This window comes from Hemitrygon akajei, chromosome 8 (assembly GCF_048418815.1).
Source record: "Hemitrygon akajei chromosome 8, sHemAka1.3, whole genome shotgun sequence".
NCBI classification, from domain to species: domain Eukaryota; kingdom Metazoa; phylum Chordata; class Chondrichthyes; order Myliobatiformes; family Dasyatidae; genus Hemitrygon; species Hemitrygon akajei.
Window position 1 is genome coordinate 167715348 of NC_133131.1, and position 18847 is coordinate 167734194.

Consider the following 18847-nt stretch of genomic DNA (forward strand, 5'->3'; position numbering starts at 1 on the left):
CGTAACTCAGTCACTGATCGACCTCTCCCCGTAACTCAGTCACTGACCGATCTCTCCCCGTAACTCAGTCTGACCGACCTGTCCCCGTAACTCAGTTACTGACCGACCTCTCCCCGTAACTCAGTCTGACCGACCTCTCCCCGTAACTCAGTCTCTGATCGACCTCTCCCCGTAACTCAGTCTGACCGACCTCTCCCCGTAACTCAGTCTCTGATCGACCTCTCCCCGTAACTCAGTCACTGGCCGACCTCTCCCCGTAACTCAGTCTCTGATCGACCTCTCCCCGTAACTCAGTTACTGACCGACCTCTCCCCGTAACTCAGTCTGACCGACCTCTCCCCGTAACTCAGTCACTGATCGACCTCTCCCCGTAACTCAGTCTGACCGACCTCTTCCCGTAACTCAGTCACTGACCGACCTGTCCCCGTAACTCAGTCTCTGTCCGACCTCTCCCCGTAACTCAGTTACTGACCGACCTCTCCCCGTAACTCAGTCTCTGATCGACCTCTCCCCGTAACTCAGTCTCTGATCGACCTCTCCCCGTAACTCAGTCTCTGACTGACCTCTCCCCGTAACTCAGTCTCTGATCGACCTCTCCCCATAACTCAGTCTCTGACCGACCTCTCCCCGTAACTCAGTCTCTGACCGACCTCTCCCCATAACTCAGTCTCTGACCGACCTCTCCCCGTAACTCAGTCTCTGATCGACCTCTCCCCGTAACTCAGTCTGACCGACCTCTCCCCGTAACTCAGTCTCTGATCGACCTCTCTCCGTAACTCAGTCACTGACCGACCTCTCCCCGTAACTCAGTCACTGGCCGACCTCTCCCCGTAACTCAGTCTGACCGACCTCTTCCCGTAACTCAGTCTCTGACCGACCTCTCCCCGTAACTCAGTCACTGACCGACCTCTCCCCATAACTCAGTCTGACCGACCTCTCCCCGTAACTCAGTCTCTGTCCGACCTCTCCCCGGAACTCAGTCACTGACCGACCTCTCCCCGTAACTCAGTCACTGACCGACCTCTCCCCGTAACTCAGTCTGACCGACCTCTCCCCGGAACTCAGTCACTGACCGACCTCTCCCCGGAACTCAGTCACTGACCGACCTCTCCCCGTAACTCAATCACTGACCGACCTCTCTCTATAATTCCGTCCCTTGAGTCCCAACAACCTGTTTTTGGATTTATGAGCAAATATAAGACTATAACACCATGACATCAGAGCAGAATTAGGCCATTTGGCCCATCGAGTCTGCTCTGCCAGTCACTCATGGCCGATCCTTTTCTCCCCTCCTGAGCCTTCTCCCTGAACCTTTGATGGCATGTCCAATCAAGAAGCTATCAAACTCTGCCGTAAATACGCCCAACAAACTGGCAGGGTAGCTAGGTAGTGGTTAGTCTCCTGATATTACAGTGCCAGACAGAGGTTCAATTCCCACTACTGTCTATAAGGAATTTCTGTGTTCTGCTACGACTGAGCGCACTTCGTCCCGGTGCTCCGGTTTCATCCCACGTTCCACCGGTGAACAGAATCAGAATCAGGTTTAATGTCACTTTCATTGGCTGTGAAAGTCGTTGTTTTCTGGCGGTAGTGCACAGCAATACATAATCATAAAAATCAATAAATTACCTTAATAGATATATATATATATATATAACAACTATAAATTACAATCAGAAATATATGTAAAAAAATAAATAAAAAGAGAGGAAAATTGCTGAGCTAGTGTTCATGGATTCATTGTCCATTCGGAAATCTGATGAAGAAGCTGTTCCTGTTTCTTCAAGCTTCTGTACCTCCTCCCTGATGGTAGCAACGAGGAGAGGGCATGTCCTGGGTGATGGGTGTCCTTAATGATGGATGCTGCCTTCTTGAGGCATCTCCTTTTGAAGGTGTCCTCGATGTAAACTTATTAACAGATCAGGGTTATTAATTTGTCCACTAGAAACAGAGAGACCCTTGTGGGTCGGTCCCAGTCCATCCTTGACACAACTGGTGCATTTCACCGAATGTTTTGATGTTTCAATATACATGTGACAAATAAAGTTATTTTCTTTAAGTATTGTTTTGGCAGTTCTTTTGTGCTTTTCTATGGGAAAGATGTGAAGGATGAGTGAATTCATGATGATTGGAAAATTCTAACAGTGTGGAAAGGTTGGACTCACTCGGGTTGTTTTCCCTGGACTGAGGAGGCTGAGGCGAGATTAATTCAGCGGCATAAAATTCCAAAGATCTGACATAAAAAAGTAAATACATAGGACTTATTTCTCTCAGCCAAGTGGCCAAAATTGTGGAACAGGGTTTGGAAATCACTGGTTGAAGAACTTGAAGGGACATGAAACATTATGAGTTTGGTGTGGGCCTGAGGGTGTTCGTGGCAAAAATTGTCCGCACAGTTAATCTGGGACCATAACCTGCAGAGCTGAGGGTGCTGAAAGTTGGGAGGACCTCACCAATGCAGCAGGCAGAAGATGATGGCACATCACCACAGCAGTGAAGGGTCCTCCGTTGTCCTGCACTCCTTGCCACTGGACCCTGACCAAGATCTTTCAAAGAGTGTGTGGTGGCTGGCTGTGCATCGGCCTCACCACGTTAAACAAGGTCACGCACACCTGCCCATCACCTCCCCCTAATGCCCCCCCACCTACTTCCCTTTCGCTCATGGTCCTTTTTCCTCTCCTATCAAATTCCTTCACCTCCAGCCCATTACCTTTCCCACCTATCACCTCCCAGCTTCTTACTTCATCCCTCACCCCCACCCACCTAGCTTCGCCTATCACCTACTAGCTTGTCCTCCCCCTTCCCCCCTTCTAGCGTCTTCCCCCTTCCTTTCCAGTCCCGATGAAGGGTGTTAGCCTGAAAATGTGACTGATTGTTTCACTCAGTTCCATAGATGCAGCCTAACATGCTGAGTTCCTCCAGCATTTTGTGTGTGTTGCTTTGGATTTCCAGCATCTGCAGAATCTCTCGTGTTTAAGATTTCCAACTAGATAAGGTTGTGATGATGACCTAGAAAATTTGCTTTCTCTTCCAATAAAAACAAGCCCAGCCTCCCCAGTCTTTCCCTGTTGCTATGATTTCCGTGATTCTCGTGAATCTTCGCCACACTCGATGTGACCAGAACAGTAGACTGCACAACATCAATTTTAATAGAAAGACTTAAAGGCAAATCGTCCGATAACGTGAGAATAACGAAGGATGCTGAGCATTGTTCTTACAGGAGGCTCATCCCAATACTCCTACCAATTTTTATCAATGCACCATAGGAAACAATCTACCTGGGTGCATAACAGCTGCGTACGGCAACTGCTCCGCATGTAACCACAACAAACTGCAGAGCTGTGGACACAGCTCCGCACATCACAGAAACTAGCCTCCCCTCCGAGGGCAAACACGAGGAAATCTGCAGATGCTGGAAATTCAAACAACACACACACAAAATGCTGGTGGAACACAGCAGGCCAGGCAGCATCTATAGGGAGAAGCACTGTCGACGTTTCGGGCCGAGACCCTTCGTCAGGACTGCCCCCCCCCCCCCCCAAGGTCTCTGTCTACATTTCTCGCTGCCTCAGTAAAGAAACCAGCATAATCAAAGACCCCGTCCACTCCAGACATCCTCTCTTCTCCCTCTCCCATCAAGCAGAAGACACGAGAGCCTGCAAGTTCGTACCACCAGTCTCAAGGATGGCTTCTATCAGTTTTGAGTGGACCTCTTGTACGATAGGATGGACTCTTGGCCTCAGAATCTACCTCGTTGTGATGCGGTGCTTTACCCGCACTGCACTTTCTCCATAGCTGTACGCTTTATTAACCCTAGCTTAGCTCTAACCCCAATCCTAATGCATTGTTATTGCTTTAGCATATTCTAGCTCAAAGCAGGGTGTAAGGGGTGTCCAGGGAGGGGTAGCTCCTCCGGTGAAGGGGCTTGTCATGTCCATTCTGGGGCTGCTCACTCACCTTTGGTCCCCGCCAGACACAGCTCTCAGCTGTGGCTCCAAGTGGCTGTCTCACGTGACGGCGGTCACACGTCGGCAGACTGGTGGATGAGACCTACGGTGAGATCCAACGGCTAGGAAGGCAGTTCTGCATCGCTCCGTGGAGAAGAAAGGCACAGAAGACGTCATGGACATCCAAGGAAGACCCCAGTGTGTGATGCTTGTTCGTACCACTGGACCCGGACTACTGAGGATGCGAGAGTGGAACTGCCCCAGGGCAACGGGTTCTCTACTTCAAAAACTCTTCCTCACAGGTTACCTGTCATCATCGGACATGATGGACAACTGCCAGCTGTGTAATGATTTGATCTGTACGAACAGTATGTAAGGCAAACTTTTTACTCCGTCTTGGTACGTGAGACAATAAGCCAATTCCGATGCCAATAAAATGAGAGGTACGGATAGAGCCGATTGTCATGGAGCTGGAAGATTCTCATTGACTGTGTGGAGTTTTAAGAATTAAGGCAAAAGGGGAAAGATTTAAAAGGGACTGGGAGGCTCATGAACAGCCAGAGGAAGTGGTATTTGTAGGAACAATAACAATATTTAAAAGACATGTAAATGGCAGACAGAATTTAATGCAGAGCTGGTGCAATTCGATAGGACCAACCAAGGTAGGTCTTACTCGGTGAACAGTGGGGCATTGAGGAGTGCGGTAGAACAAAGGGATCTGGGAATACAGGTCCATAACTCATTGAAAGTGGCATCACAGGTAGATAGGGTCATTAAAAAAAAACTTCAGGCACATTGGAGTACAGGAGGTGGGATGTTATGCTGAAGTTGTATAAGACATTGGTGAGGCCTACTTTGGTGTACTGTGTGCAGTTTTGATCACCTCCCTACAGGAAATATGTAAATAAGTTTGAAAGACAGAACTTACAAGGATGTTGTCTGGAGGACCTGAACAATAAGAAAAAATTGAATAGGTATTCTTTAAAACATAGAAGATTGAGGAGGAAATTTGACAGAGGTGTACAAGATTATGAGGGTTATAGATAGGGTGAATGTAAGCAGGCTTTTTCCACTGAGGTTGGGTGGGACTATAACTAGAGGTCATGGGTTAAGGGTGAAAGGTGAAATGTTTAAGAGGAACAAGAGGAGTAACTTCTTCACTCAGAGGGTGGCGAGGGTGTGGAATGAGCTGCCAGCGCAAGTGGTGTGTTGGATTTTGATTTCAGCATTCAGGAGTAGTTTGGATAGATAGACGGATGGGAGGGGTATGGAGGGCCGTGGTCCGTGTGCAGGTCGATAGGGCGCGGCAGTTTAAATGGGTCCACACAGACCGTGTGGGCTGAAGGGCCTGTTTCTGTGACTTTATTGAATTGACTTAATTTCTTACATCATTCACATACATGAGGAGAAAAATCTTTACGTTACGTCTCTGTCTGAATGTGCAAGGTGCAATCATAGTAATTTATAATAAATAGAGCAGTCAATGTAACATAGAAATACACTCAGATCAGTGTGAGTTAATCAGTCTGATGGTCTGCTGGAAGAAGCTGTCTCGGAGCCTGTTGGTCCTGGCTTTTACACTGCGGTACTGTTTCCCGGACGGTAGCAGCTGGAATAGATTATGGTTGGGGTGACTCGGGTCCCCAATGATCCTACAGGCCCTGTTTTCACACCTGTAAATGTCCTGAATCATGGGAAGTTCACATCTACAGATTGGACAAGAAAGGTTTTGAAAAAAATAAACAAAAAGAAATCCTGAAGGTCTAGGCACTGGAGAGAAAGAAGTAGGGGTTATAAGTTAAGGGTGAAAGGTGAAATGTCTGAGGGGGAACTTCTCCACTCGGAGGGTGGTGAGTGTGGAACAAGCTGCCAGAGGAGGTGGTGGATGCAGGTTCAATTTCAACATTGAAGCGACGTTGGGGTAAGTTCATGTCGGGAGGGGTATGCAGGGAGGGCTCTGGTCCAGGTGTGGCTCAGGAGACTAGGCAGAGTATCAGTTTGGCACGGGTTAGACGGGCTGAGGGGCCTGTTTCTGAGCTGTAGTGCTCTATGCCTCTAGGGCACCCTGGTAGCACAGAGGAGATGGGCCAAAGAGCCTGGTTCCACGCTGATGTTTCTAATTGTTCAGATTCTGAAACAGTTTGACACCAGTGGGAGTCGCCCGTCAATACTGAACGCAATGTCGGACTGCCTCAGGGACCCCAGCTCCGGATTTCTCCCTCGGGGTTTATTCCCGAAGCCTTCCCCATGAGTGGGTCTCACCACGAGGCGGCGGAGGTTTGAGATCAGAGCTTTCCTTCTCCTAGATGAGCTGCCAACCATGGCTGACAAGTCTAACTGCCTAAAGGGCTGATTTTAAGGTGGCAGTAACTGGCCATTGCCCCTTTCCCTGTCAGTAGCAATGGTTTCATTGGACTTAGTAGCTAAGCCACAGGTGAGGGCCAGGAGCTGGACTTGTTTGTCAGGGGTTATTTCAGCCACACACCCTTGACAGCATTTAATAGGCAGTGGGAGCTTATCCCCGTTACCTGCCCCCTCCGCCCCACTATTACCCCCCACCAGCAATGACAACCTTAAGGAACCAGATTTGTGTCTTGCTGGCATGTGCTCTGATTCAGAATCCTGCATATCAATGACTGGCAACACTCAGAGTATTAACGCAGAGGGACGTTTAATGAAATCCTTACAGTTGTTTGATCACCATTTTAAAAAAATTCTCTAATATGTACATCTATGTCCATTAAGTAATTCCCAGACACGGCAAACAATACATAACAGCTTGGGGTAGTTTCTATAGAAATACTGTAGCAACGACAGAATTGCGGTCTTCAATGCTCCTGAGGTCCTTGTGGTCACTCAGGACTAACCGACATTCACATTATAACATCATCAATTGTATCAATCCATGCAGCCAGTTCCAATTCACTTGTAATTCAAACCAGTTATTTGTACAAAATCTCCCCACAATGTTCACCTTTCAGACGTTTGCAGATGCAAACCGGCTTTTTCCACCGAGGTCGGGTGAGACTAGAACTGGAGGTCACGGGTTAAGGGGGAAAGGTGACAATTTTAAGGAGAACTTCTTCACTCCGAGGGTGGTGCCGGTGTGGAACGAGCTGCCCGAGGGAGTGGTGGATGTGTGGTCAACTTCAGCGTTTAAGAGAAGTTTGGGTAGGTACATGGAATGGAGGTGTTTGGAGGGCTATGGTCCTGGTGCCCCTATCCGATTGGAATAGGCAGATTAATAGTTTGGCATGGACTAGATGGGCCAAAGGGCCTGTTTCTGCATAGTAGTGCTATGCCTCTAAGAATGAGGGAGCGGTTTTTAAACTTACTGACAGCTCTGTCCAATAGTTCCAATGCATGGCTTCAAACCTGAATTCCACAACCCCCCCCCCCCATAAGGATCTCTCCAGCCTTCTACTGAGATTTGAATTTGCATTTGAATTCATCCACCATTCTTTCTGGATCATCACAGCTCACCGTGTATAAAGGGAAATAGTTCTCCCTCTTCCCACCGCCCCTCTTGCATTCACACCAATGTTCCCGCAGGGGGTTCGTGTACAGTGTGGGGGGAGCGGTTCCTGAAACAGGCTCAATTGAGGAGTTATTGAGTCAAATACTGGGAAAGGGAGGGTGAATGTAAATAGACAGGGTTTCAATATTAGCGAACAGAAATGCTATGAGCCCAGTTTGGCTCTCAAATCTATCCTGCCCAGTTTTAACTTTATCCGCCTGAAGTTCAAACCATCTCTGCCTGGAATGTAGAGCCACAGGTGCTGGTAGAGGCAAATGAATTAGAGACATTTAACAGACTCTCAAATGGACGCATGGACGAGTGAAAAGTTGGAGGGTTCTCCAGGGGGAAAGCGGAGTACGATTAAAGGTCGGCTCAACATTGTGGGCCGAAGGTCCTGTACTCTGCCATACTGTTCTTTGCTAACACATTGTTCGTCACCATCAGACACAAGGTTTGGAGTCACACAACACACATGGCAAGAGACTGGGCTCACTTCAATAGGCTCATTCATGGCTATGGAGACAGTTGTAAGGCAGGGGAACAGGGTTTTGACTCATCAATTCTGAATTCACCGTCAAACACCCTACTACAATACTTTGCTTTTACTTAGAGATAAAGCATGGTTACAGGCCCTTCCCGTCCAAGGAGCCCACACTGCCCTGTTACACCCTCGCAACCAATTCACCTACTAACCAGTACGTTTTTGGAATAAGGGAGGAAAGCAGGGCACCCGGAGGAGACCACAGGGAGAACTTTCAAACCCCTTACAGGCAGCAGTGGCAATTGAACCTGGGTCACTGGCACTGTAACAGTGTAATGCTAACGGCTATGGCACCATCTCCCCCACCCTTCCCCCGAGTCCTCCACATTCCCATCAACTCTCACAAGATCCGACCACTCACCCATACTCTCGGGAAAAATGGCCACCGCCAATCCGCACGTCTTTGGGATACGGGGCGAAGACGGGGCACCCAGAGGGTATCCGTGCAGTCACAGAGAGAATGTGTAAACTCCACACACACCGAGGTCAGGAACGAACCACGGTCACGGGAGCTGTGAGGGTAATGCTCTACCAGAAGCCAGAGCCGCCTGGGGCCTCGAAACGTTGCCAGTATGTTGGCTGTCCCTCATTTACTCCAGTGCACTGAAGAGATGGACGATGGTGTAGCCAGGAGTCAAGACTGACACATTATTGACTCAATCCTTGCTCGGTATCAAGCCTGTGGGGAGAATGTGCAAGCTCCATACAGACAGCCACTATATCAAACCAGGGTCAGGACTGAACGAGGCTCTGCAGAGCTGTGAGGCAGTTACCCTACCCTCTGATCTCCCTCCCGGCACTTAACCCTGCAAAGTGCTACATCCCCATTCTGGACCCCAAGCTGTCCTCCCAGGTGAGGCGGATCTGCGGGGGTCGTCCCTTGTATCCGGTGCGCCCAGTGCAGCTTTCTCCACGTCGGTGAGACCCGTCGTAAGCTGGCGGACTGCTTCGTTGAGCAAATCTGCTCCATCCGCCAGAGGCTGAGCTTCCTGCTGGCCCAGCATTTTAATTCCCACTCCCATTGCCATGAGGACCCCACCCTGAGGGTCGAGGAGCAACACCTAATATTCTGTCTAGGTAACTGATGGTTTGAACACCTCCTTCTGGTTAAAAAAATCCCTCCCTCCTCCCCTCTTCTATGATTCCCCACTCTGGCCTAATTCCTCTCACCTGCCTATCTCCCACTCAGAAGGGTCTTGTCCGGGAACGACGACTGTTTATTCATTCCCTGACCTGCTGAGTTCCTCCAGCATTGTGTGTGTTGCTCTGCTAGTGCTATTGTGCTGCCTTGGGCCAGTCTTGAGCAAGCTCATTTAATGAATACATGACTCTAGAAGAATGGAGGGTGTCACATTGAAACCTATTGAATATTGAAAGGTCTAGATACAGTGGATGTGGAGAGGATTAATTTCCCATAGTGGGGGAGTCTAGGACCAGAGGGCACATTCTCAGAGTAGAAGGTCGTCTATTTAGAACAGAGATGAAGAGGAATTTTTCTAGCCAGACGGTGATTAAACTGTGGAATTCATTGCCACTGATGGCCAAATCATTGAGTGTATTTAAAGCGGAGGTTGATAGGTTCTTGATTAGTTGGGGCATCAAAGGTTACGTGGAGAAGGCAGGAGAATTGGGTTGAGAGGGATAATAAATCAGCCATGATGGAATGGTGGAGCCGACTCAAGGGGCTCAATGGCCTAATTCTGCTCCTATGTCTTATGGTCTAACCACAGCTCCATAGGACTCATCATTACCTGCAGGATGAAGATAATTCTCTTCATCACTCACCTTATCTTGGGACTCCTGATCTCTTGAGTTCTTCACTCAGAGGGTGGTGAGAGTGTGAAGCCAGCGGAAGTGGGTTGGACGTCAACATTTAAGAGTAATTTGGATAGGTACGTGAATGGGAGGGGTATGGTCCAGGTGCAGGTCGAAGGGACTAGGCAGAAAATTCAGAACAGATTAGATGGGCCGAAGGGCCTGTTTCTGTGCTGTAGTGCTCTGTGACTCCACCTTCCAGCATGCACTCACCTAGATCCTTACGCACAGATAGTTTGTTTTAAATTTTAATTTTGATTACTATATATTAATTCCAAGTAGAATCATCATTTGGCTCCATAGACTGATAACAATTTGGATCATATATAAAAACCAGCACAGTTAATACATCTAGAGTAACTAGGGTCACCAGACACATATCACGTACACATCATGTAAAGAACTCTGTCTAATCATTTTTAGTTCACATTTATTCTTAATGGGATTTGATACCACTTTGAATAGCCACTTGTAATACTCAGTTATTTGTGTTACAAACTTGAAGATATAAAAACATAGCTTTACAGAGTATAACTTGAACAGCAGGCCTGAGGGGCAACAAAGGAGACAGGAGGCAACGATAGGCCACTTAGTCACCAACATATCATGCAATAAGCAGAACCCTTCCTGATTACAACCAACTTCCAACAAAATTACCACCGGGAAGGTTCTGGATGGAGTCCAGTGGACTTGGAGAAGGTTCAGGAATGGACATATTCAAGGCTTCAGATCCCAACTCATCCCAGTGGCACCTTTCTCAGTCTCAACGAGATTCTCCAGAGCTAAACTTTGGGCAAGTATGAGGGGTTCAGGTGAAAGGTCAGCAAACTGTTTATATCTCCCTGGAGGCTGACTGACCTGCTGAATATATCCAACACGTTCTAGCCTTGTGTTAGTTTTCCAGCCTCTGCGGACTTTTTTTCCCATTTTGCTTTTTGATATTAGCAGGATTACTGGGGAAAAGGGAAACTGTGTGTACAGCCGTGTGTTGTGACTGTGCACACAGTGGGGTGGCATCCTTTTCACTGTTTTTATTAGCTAACCACCATTCTGCACTCTGAAAATATTTTAGCTGTGTGTCACATTTCTAATGAAGAAAGTTAAAACCGAAGTTTGAATCATCGGACCTCCAAACAGGCACTTCCCTGTATAATAAAGGTGCCACCCATTGCTGATAAGTGTGGATCAATATCTGTCACGCACCCTTCTCATTGGAAATTAATGTGTGTTTATTGTCAGGTCTGAAATGATCTGCATGTCCATTTGTTACTGGCCTTCCAAAGCAATCTGTAGACAAAACTTCAACTCATTCAGAGACTTCTAACTAAAACCCGGATGAGGGAACATATCACTCCTGTCCTAACTCCTCTGCATCAGCTTCCTCTATCTTTTAGAATCAATTTTAAAGGTCTCTTACTTGTTTTTAAAGCTCTCAATGATCTGGGACTGGAGTACATCACAGGATAATTTTTGTTTTATAATCCTGCTCGAGCTCTCAGATCTCCCTCCATCAGTCATTTGATTGTTTAAATTTAACAACCTCCCTCGAAAGATAATTGGCAGGTCAGCTTTTCTGAGCGATGTTCCTAAGCTGTGGATTCAATACATAATCTATAAGAGATGCAGACTCACTTGACACTTTTAAACACCAGCTCAAAACCTATACATTTAACCTAGTTTTTAACTAACATCTTTTTGTCTTTTATTTCCATGTTTGCATTTTATCCCATTGTAGAGCATTTTGAACTACATCATCTGTGTGAAAAGTGATCTACAAATAAAGTCATGATTATTATTCCCTCTTATTGCAAGTTGATCGGGTGGCTAAGAAGGCGTATGGAGTGTTGGCCTTTGTCAGTCAGGGGATTGAGCTCAAGAGCCAAAAGGTAATGTTGCAGCTCTATAAAACCCTGGTTAGACTTGGAACAGCAACACACACAAAATGCTGGTGGAACACAGCAGGCCAGGCAGCATCTATAGGGAGAAGCGCTGTCGACATTTCGGGCTGAGACCCTTCGTCAGGACCCTTTGAAGGGTCTCGGCCCAAAACGTCGACAGCGCTTCTCCCTATAGATGCTGCCTGGCCTGCTGTGTTCTACCAGCATTTTGTGTGTGTTGCTGTTTGAATTTCCAGCATCTGCAGATTTCCTCGTGTTTAGACTTGGAATATTGTGTTCAGTTCTGGTCACCTCAACGAAGGAAAGATGTGAATGCTTTAGAGGGAGATTTACCAGGCTCCAGTGCTCAGGGTTTCATGACGTAAACTCAGCCAGCTCCATGACCATCAGCGTCACCTTCCAGTGGCAGTGCCTGAGGAAGGAGGCATCCCTCACTGGGACCAAAGACCAGTAAGTGGGATTAGTGTGGAGAGGAACTCGATGGTCAGCATGGAAGTGGGCTGAGGAGCTTGTCTCTGTGCTGTACGAGTCTATGATCGAGGTAGATTGTCGGCCATCAATGTTAGATGGACTGTAAGGAGAATCTTAAGGGGAGGGACAAAGACTTAAAAACAAAAGAGAAGGAAAAGGATGAAGAGATTAAAGGAAGGAATTCCAAAGCTTTGGAGTCTGGAGGTGGATGGAGGTAAAGAAGGTTGTGAGCCAGCCAGGGGTTTGAAGGGCTGGGTGGTATTCCTGGGTTGGACATAGGCATGGCAATGGAGGACCAGTCCTATGCCAAACATCCCGGGGCTGATGAGCTAGTAGCTTCCTCTCTGGCAATGAGAGAGGCTCTTGACCCCACTACCTATCTCGTTATGACCTTGCATCTAATTGTTTACGTGCACTGCACCTTCTCAGTGGCTGCTACACTTGATAATGTTTCACCTTGTGCTAGCTCAGTCACTGTATGATGATCTGATCTGTATGGAGACTGTATCTCCGTACCCGCGACAATAATAAACCGTTTCCAGTTCTGATTGCAATAACCCAGTGGTTCCCTTCCAGTGGAGGGACGTCTCCAGTGAAGGTACTTAGGGACCTCCATCCAGGTTACACGATCAGAATCAGAATCAGGTTTAATATCACTGGCACATGTGGTGAGATTTGTTGTCTTTGTGGCAGCAGCACAGTGCACTACATAACAATAGAGAAAAAATGCCTGTGAATTAGAGTAAGTGTGTGAATATATATATACACACACATATACATACTATTTAATAATAACTATAATTTATTAAGTAACTATTTAATGTATATATTATATAAAATAGTGAAATTAAATAAATACTGCAAAAATAGAAATTAAAAAGTAGTGAGGTAGTTTTCATGGGTTCAATGTCCATTCAGGAATCGGATGGCAGAGGGGAAGAAGCTGTTCCTGAATCGCTGAGTGTGTGCCTTCAGGCTCCTGTACCTCCTCCCTGATGGCGGAGGGGAAGAAGCTATTCCTGAATCGCTGAGTGTGTGCCCTCAGGCTCCTGTACCTCCTCCCTGATGGCAGAGGGGAAGAAGCTATTCCTGAATCGCTGAGTGTGTGCCCTCAGGCTCCTGTACCTCCTCCCTGATGGCAGAGGGGAAGAAGCTATTCCTGAATCGCTGAGTGTGTGCCCTCAGGCTCCTGTACCTCCTCCCTGATGGCAGAGGGGAAGAAGCTATTCCTGAATCGCTGAGTGTGTGCCCTCAGGCTCCTGTACCTCCTACCTGATGGCAGAGGGGAAGAAGCTGTTCCTGAATCGCTGAGTGTGTGTCTTCAGGCTCCTGTACCTCCTACCTGATGGCGGAGGGGAAGAAGCTGTTCCTGAATCGCTGAGTGTGTGCCTTCAGGCTCCTGTACCTCCTCCCTGATGGCAGAGGGGAAGAAGCTATTCCTGAATCGCTGAGTGTGTGCCCTCAGGCTCCTGTACCTCCTCCCTGATGGCGGAGGGGAAGAAGCTGTTCCTGAATCGCTGAGTGTGTGTCTTCAGGCTCCTGTACCTCCTCCCTGATGGCGGAGGGGAAGAAGCTGTTCCTGAATCGCTGAGTGTGTGCCCTCAGGCTCCTGTACCTCCTCCCTGATGGCGGAGGGGAAGAAGCTGTGCCTGAATCGCTGAGTGTGTGCCCTCAGGCTCCTGTACCTCCTCCCTGATGGTAGCAATGAGAAGAGGGTGGTGGGGTTCCTTCACGATGGGTGCTGCCTTTTGAGGCTTTCACTCCTTAAGCATGTCCTGGATGCTGGAGAGGCTAGTGGCCATGATGGAGCTGACTGAGTACACAACTCTCTGCAGCTTACTTTGGTCCTGTGCAGTAGCCCCCCCCCCCCCCCCCCATACCAGGCACTGATGCAGCCTGTTAGAAAGCTCTCCATAGCAAATCTGTAGACATTTGAAAGAGTTTTGCTGATATACCACATCTCCTCCAACTCCTAATGAAATATAGCCGCTGTCACACCTTCTTTGTAGCTGCATTGACGTGTCGGACCCAGAATAGCTCCTCAGAGATACTAACAGACAGGAACTTGAAATTGCTCACCCTTTCCACTTCTGATCCCTCGACAAGGACTGGTCTCTTACCCTTTCTGAAGTCCACAATCAGTCCTTTGATCTGACTGATGTCGAGTGTGGGGAGATATGGACAGTGATCAATTATCTCAGGATTAAACAACCCAGGGACTAAAATTTGTGGTTAAATTTTCAGTGAGATGAACAAGTATGTTTACATCACACGAAGTGACAGGCAAGCAATTTATGAGCTGTTGTGCATCCTGTTAGGATGAGAGTTGGCTCCAGTTAATGACTGGCTATTGATGTATGAGGAAGGCACAGCATGTTATACTTGAGTCAGGGCTTGCCCAGAGGAAAGCACACTTGTTTTTCTGTCATAGATCATGGGTTTGCTGCCCGTCCTCAGACCTGAGGCCTGGCTCTGGGCCTGTACTCACTGCAGTTTAGAAGAATGAGGAAAGATTTCACTGAAATGTACTTAATATTGAAAGCCCTAGATCGAGTGGATGTAGAGAGAATGTTTCCTATCGGTGGGGTGGAGGGGGGACGTCTAGGACCACAGGGCACAACCTCAAGATCTTTTAGATTAGATGTCCCTTTAGAACAGAAATGAGGAGGAATTTCTTGAGCCAAAGGGTGGTGAAGGTGTGGAATTCGTTGTCACAGACATCTGTGGAAGCCAAGTTGTTGGATATATTTAAAGTGGAGGTTGATAGGTTCTTGATTATTCAGAGTATCAAAGGCTACGGGGAGAAGGCAGGAGATTGGGGCTGAGAGGGAAAATAAATCAGCAGACAATGGAATGGTGGAGTAAAACATGGTGGGCTGAATGGCCTAATTCTGTTCCTGTATTTTATGGTCTCATGTCATCTAATTCATCTATAAATCATCCAAAAAATTGTAAACACAAAGTACACTGCAGATGCTGCGGTCAAAGCAACACGTACAAACAAGCTGGAGGAACTCAGCAGGTCGGGCAGCATCCGTGGAAACGAGCAGTCAATGTTTCGGGCCGAGACCCTTTGTCCTGCTCCACGGATGCTGCCCGACCTGCTGAGTTCCTCCAGCTTGTTTGTACGTGATCCAAAAAATTCTGTCAGGTGCTGTAATTTTGAGCAGAGATTATCATCCACTAATGGATTAGTAACAATAATTATGGTCTTTGAGGAACAAAGATGAGTCCTGTTGTGGAAAAAGCTGCCAGTGATATTGGTGGATGTGAGGCTGATTTCAATATTTAAGAACGTTCGGATAGGTAGGTGGGTGAGAGGGGTGTGGAGGGCTATGGTTCCGGTGCAGGTCGATGGGAGTAGGCAGTTTAATGGTCTAGTATGGACTAGATGGGCCAAAGGGCCTGTTTCTGTACTGTTTATGACCCAATGAGTATTTCCGTGTATTCACTGTTGTGCTATTGATAAAACTGTATCAGAAACAGACTGAAATAAATGAAAGCTCTTCAGATAACCTGTTCAAAAATGAATATGAATCATTTGGGGATAAGCTTTATGCAATATCCAGGGTGCATTACATGGTCTGGAGTCATTGTTTTCAGGGTGAGAGATTAGATCATCATAAAAGCGATAACCGGGTGAAATTCCCATGGTACTTGAATCAATATTTGTACCGCACTAACACATGATTATTTTGCAGGCTTCAACTCAGAAATAAACTATGCACCCATTTTGTCCCCACCAGCTCCCTATAGCCCCCCTCCCCCTTTTTGCCCACATCCCTTGCAACTTGTTCCTCCTCACTTGCCCCTCAGTCTCCTGTCTCTCACTTACATACCAAGGGTGGTTTGCACTTCTCCTTGCTACCATCAGCAAGGAGGAACAGGAGTGAGTGAGTGAGTGAGTGTGTGTGTGTGTGTGTGTGTGTGTGTGTGTGTGTGTGTGTGTGTGTGTGTGTGTGTGTGTGTGTGTGTGTGTGTGTGTGTGTGTGTGTGTGTGTGTGTGTGTGTGTGTGTGGAAAGGGGCTTCCTGTTTGCTGTTTGTGTTGTTCTACTGGACACTGTGGACATGCTATGTTGTGGTGGTATCTGCAGGCTGCCCTCTGTACATCATTGGTCGTTAACACAAGTGACACATTTCACTGTATGTTTCGATTTCAATCTGAATCTGAACTGGAACCCCCAGGGACAGCATCTTGCCCTCCACCATGAGATTTCTGAATGGTCCACGCACCCGTGAGCCCTCCCTTGTTATTCCCCTTTTGCACTGTTTAGTTTTGTAACTTGAGTAATCTTATGTATTGCTTTGTACTGCTGCCACAGAATAACAAACTTCACACACACAGTACTGTGCAAAAGTCTCAGATGTATATATACCCAGGGTGCGCAAAACTACTGCACGGTGCTGTAGTAACTTCATGTATTGCACTGTACTGCTGTCACAAAAAAAAACAAATTTCATGACACGTGTGTGATGATAAACCTGATTCTGGGTCTCTACTGTGGACTGAGAGTGGGAAGGGGGCAGGGAGAGGGGAATCATGGTTGGGGAAGGGGGAAAGGGAGAGGGGAGGGAGCGGGAAGCACCAGAGAAACATTCTGTAACGATCAATAAACCAATTGTTTGGAATCCAATGACCTTGCCTGGTGTCTCAGGGATGGGTGTGTCTGTACCCGTACCATCCATCTGCCCTGGCTCTCCTGCTCTGCCACTGGTCCCCCACCCCTCCCATGGTGCTCCACCCTTGCCATTCCCAACATCCTTTGTTCCCACCAGATTTACAAACTCTCTCTTCGCTCCACATTGACAAATACAGTACTGTGTAAAAGTCTTAGACACCCCTAGCGATATGCATGTGCCAAAGGCTTTTACACAGTACCGTATGCCAGTGTGATTAATAAATCTGAATCTGAATAACAATTCAGAAAAAGCTTCTTCCCCTCGACCGTAAGATTTCAGAATGGTTTATGAAATCCATGAACACAGCCTCACGATTGCTCTTTTCTGTTTCTGTTGGAATTTTTCTGCTTTGCTCTGTGCTGCTGCTGACATGGTAACAGTGTGCCTTTGGGACGTGGGGGGAACCCGGAGCTGACGGACAGCTGCAAGAAGAAAATGTGTTTCCGCCCGAGGTCAGGATTGAACTCAAGGCACCGGAACTGTGAGGCAGCGGCACTGTCGAGCCTCCCTAGATCGGTCATTATCATGCTGCCTCCTCTGGGAGCTCCCTGTGCAAAAATTGTCTGCAGTGCTTCACACACTGCGGCAGCGAAGCAAAACAGTTCGCTGACTGAGACGTGTTCTGGGATGTACTGCAGTGACCTCGGGCACTAGCCTCCCCAGAATCGAGGGCATCTTCAAAAAGCAATGCCTCAAAAAGGCAGCGCCCATCATTAAGGACCCCATCACACAGGACATGCCCTCTTCTCTTTGCTACCATCAGGGAGGGTGTACATGGGCCTGAAGACACACACTCAATGATTCAGGAATAGCTCCTTCCCCTCCGCCATCAGATTTCTGAGTGGTCATTGAACCCATGAACACTACATTGCTAATTCTTTTCCTTTTTGTTCTGCTCTCATTTTGCACTGCTTAGTTATTTTAATAGATAGATAGATAGATAGATAGATAGATAGATAGATAGATAGATACTTTATTCATCCCCATGGGGAAATTCAATGACGCCAACCTTCTAAGGAAGTACAGTCGACTCTGTGCCTTCCTGCACAAGGCATCTGTGTTGGCAGTCCAGTCTAGCTTCTCGTCTAACTGTACTCCCAGATACTTGTGTGTAATATACTGTATACATTATTGTAATTTATAATTTATGTATTGCAACGTACTGCTGCCACAAAGCAACTTATTTCACAACATATGCCAGTGATATTAAACCAATCACAAACAAGAGAGATCCTGCAGATGCTGGAAATCCGAGCAACACACAGAGTACTGGAGGAACTCAGCAGGCCAGGCAGCCCGAAACTTCGTCCGTTCACACTTTTCCATAGACGCTGCCTGGCCTGCTGAGTCTCCAGCATCTTGTGTGCCTGCTGCACAGTCACATTAACCTGATTCTGATTCTGAATTCCACGGCTCCTTGCAGAGAAAGTCCGCTTCTGTTTTACTGAGAAGGTGAATTCCTTCTTCCTTATCAGTAAACACTCATTGTTAAATATTAACCGCAATTTCAATATGTTCAATGCCTTAATTGCTAAAAAATAGCCCAGGGCACTTTGTAGGGTAATGGTTAGTTAAGATAAGTGAGCCCATCAGTGGGAATTGTGATGGAGCAGGTGCTGGTCAGTGAAGAAGGTTTACAGAAGGGAGGGAACTCCAGAATTTAGATCACCTATTGTCACCAGTAACACGATAGATCCTGCAGATGCTGAGAATCCAGAATTACACACACAAAACGCTGGAGGACTGACCGTGTGTTGAGGTGAGGGTAACGTTGATTGGTGCTGTGATATTTATGGTGCCATGGCCAATTATTTGCCGCTTTCTCCGCTCAGTAAAGTTCCTGAGCAATGCTCGGCAACTGTAATAATTTACAGTGAGGTAATGCCATGAAGCAGCCCCCTGCATGTTGGAGGAACAACAGCTCCAGGTAGCTTCCTAGCTGGCAGCATGGACACCGATTTCTCTTCTCTCCCC

The 18847-nt window shown here is 47.3% G+C and overlaps 1 protein-coding gene across 1 annotated transcript in view; it reads left to right on the plus strand.

Annotated features, from left to right (window-relative positions):
* The window catches only part of LOC140732415 (secretin receptor-like), a 236510-nt gene that overhangs the window by 206814 nt on the left and 10849 nt on the right, over positions 1-18847 (plus strand). The window lies entirely within an intron of this gene.